Raw genomic sequence first — 2,978 nt, forward strand, 5'->3', positions numbered from 1 at the left:
TGAATATCACTAAAGCCAAAATATATATGTATTAGCAGATACCATTCAACAGTTAATTGACTTCTAACTAAAATGTCTGAAAGTAAATGTCAACTCATTTAGCTCCCCAGGGACACATTTTGCAATTAATTTATCTTGGAGGTCTCACCAGGAAATAAAATTGCTTAAATGTCACCATTCTATGGGTGCTTCTTAATATTTTGTTTTTGTGAATTCAGTGTGAGATTGATATCACCTACTTAGAAAAATTTGTAATCTTAAACTTGATCATAATTTTTTTTTCTCTATTTCTGAAGAATAGTGGAGAAGCCATATTCTCAGGTATGTGTCCTGATTAGGTTCAATTTTGTTCAAAGAACTTAAAACCATTCTCCAATGGATTGATTATTAAAGTTTATGGCTTCTTACTTCTTCAAAAACAAAATAGCTCCACTTGTACCAAAAAATTGCATATACAAGGACATTTATAGCCTTATTTAGAATCTCATAATATGAAAAATATAAAATCCCAACAAGAAGTTTTATTAAGAATAATAATATTAGGTTCATGATATATTGCTAAGTGAATATTTAAATGTTAAATATTGCAAAGATAAGCCATAAAGTGAAAAAAATCATGTCCTTTTCAGTAACATGAATACAGTTGGAGGCCATTGTCATAAGTAAATTAATAATGGAGGAACAGAAAACCAAATATTCATGTTCTCCCTTATAATTGGGAGCTAAACATCAAGTACATGTGGATGTAAAGATGGCAACATGAGAGACTGGGGAATACTAGTGGTGGGAGGGAGGAGAGGAAGTGGGCTGAAAAACTACCTATTGGGTACTATGCTCAATACCTGGGTGAAGGGATCCATCCTTACCCCAAACCTCAGCATCATGCAATATACCCGTGTAACAAACCTGCACATGTAGCCCCTGAATCCAAAATAGAAGTTAAAATTATAAAACAAATAAATAAATACAAATAAACAACTAAAACAGCAAATAGATTAAAGAATAATATTCCTACTCTAGAGACTTGTAGCACTGTAGGAAGAGCACCAACTTTATATATGACAGAAAACTAATTTAAAATAAAAAATTATGGAGTAGATAAGAACATAAGTATTGGTAAAATATTTAATGAATTATTATGAATTAAATGAATTAAATGAATTAAATGAATATTATAATTAATGAATTAAATAATTTTATAATTATTTTTATATTTTTCTTTTATTTTCTGTAATCTAATTTTGTGAAGTGAGAATGTATTGCTTATATGCTATGCATTTTCTAATAATATAATGAACTTCCAAGTTTTCTTTGATAAGATTGTGGATGCTTTCCTACCTAATCCTTATCAAAATCTAGGCTGGAAAAAAATCATCATATTTCTCAAAACATAATTTTAATCTTGGCTAAGCTGCTTACCTGTTCAACATAGTTTTGACCACATATTGAGTGGCCTTTGCTGTAGTGATCTTTGGTATTGTACATCAGGTTTTCACTGACACACAATTTAATAAAAAGTGTTTCGTTATCCTTTTCCTTGTTTATTTTTTCTTGAAATAGCATGTTAAGTAAGAGAGACTTACTTGACCCTATTTTTCAGTTCTTCAGAAGCACATGAGGCTTTATGAATGGAACTGATCTGTTTTTTTCTAGGGTTTATGTGAACTCTTGAGTCCAGTCTGAATGTAGGGAAAACAAATTTCTTTCTAAGTCTCGCCTCATACAGTGTTAAAGTGAGAACTCAGGTGTGAGGTGGACTAGATTTATACAGACTAGATTTTGTCATCCATCTCTGCAAACTATGAAAGAATATAAATATGCCATGTATTTACAAGTATACTATTAAAGTCCATCAGACTGAAATTGGGTAGAGAAATTTTTAAAATGGGAACATCTTAACATAAAAAAAAAAAAAGGATACCTTGTTTCCAGGGTCCAAACTAGTGGGTGTAGCTCCTGGTTTTGACCTGGACAATGTGCCTCACTCCCTTTGTTTCTAGGGATATTTATAAGTTCCTAATTCTATGTTTACCTTTCATTTTGAAACAAATTAGCATTGACTCTGACAAAATAATTTAAAACCTACGAATTTGACTGTGAATTACTTCCTTCATTTCAGAGAACCATAAAATTGGGAAGTTTTCCCATAAAATGACAGTAAAAGACAAATTTAGGAACTATATTAAGCTTAATTCCTAAATTCACTTTGCAAATATTCATTACTTGACTTTATTTTGGCATCAATTAGATATTATGATGAAGAAAGTTTATGCTTTACTTCATTTTATGTTAAGAATGTAATAGAACAATAGCATAAATTTTTTAAAACAATGCTGTGGTTTCTCTTCCTGTAATAGCATTATAAACATGAATTAACTAATGTAAATAAATATTAGAAGCTAAAAGAGCCCTTCTATCCTGTGAATTTATTACTGATAACCTAACAGCACTAGTATCATGTTATATCAAAGAATAAATGAGGCATACTAATGACTGTCAGTGCACACGTCTTACATCAGAGTAATGTGAAGTAATTTAGCTTGATTCTTAGGTCATATACTAGGTTCAGTGTTGTTTGTCAGGAGTGACAAAATCCTTTTGTCTAAGTGTTTAATTCCTCTCTTGTGGACTAGATTAACACAATCCCCATACTAAGGCCCTCGTAGAAAGAAAGTGGGCTCATGTTTATCTAATGACTATACCATAAATCAGGCATTCAATAAAAAATTACAAGACACACAGAAAAGTATAAACAAGGTCTGAAGATTTTAAAAAAAGCAATAATCAGAACAAGAGTCAGTTGTTAACACAGATGTTGAAACTCTTGAGCAGGGGATTTAAAATAACTTTATTATACTAAATATTCTGATGATAAAGATAGACAAGATTCAAGATCACATAGATAAATTCAGCACAGAGAAGGAAACTGTAACAAAGAATAACTAGAAATGCTATAAAAAATTTACTAACAGAGAAAA

This window comes from Rhinopithecus bieti, unplaced genomic scaffold, assembly GCF_001698545.2.
Source record: "Rhinopithecus bieti isolate Rb0 unplaced genomic scaffold, ASM169854v2 scaffold_905, whole genome shotgun sequence".
Taxonomy (NCBI): domain Eukaryota; kingdom Metazoa; phylum Chordata; class Mammalia; order Primates; family Cercopithecidae; genus Rhinopithecus; species Rhinopithecus bieti.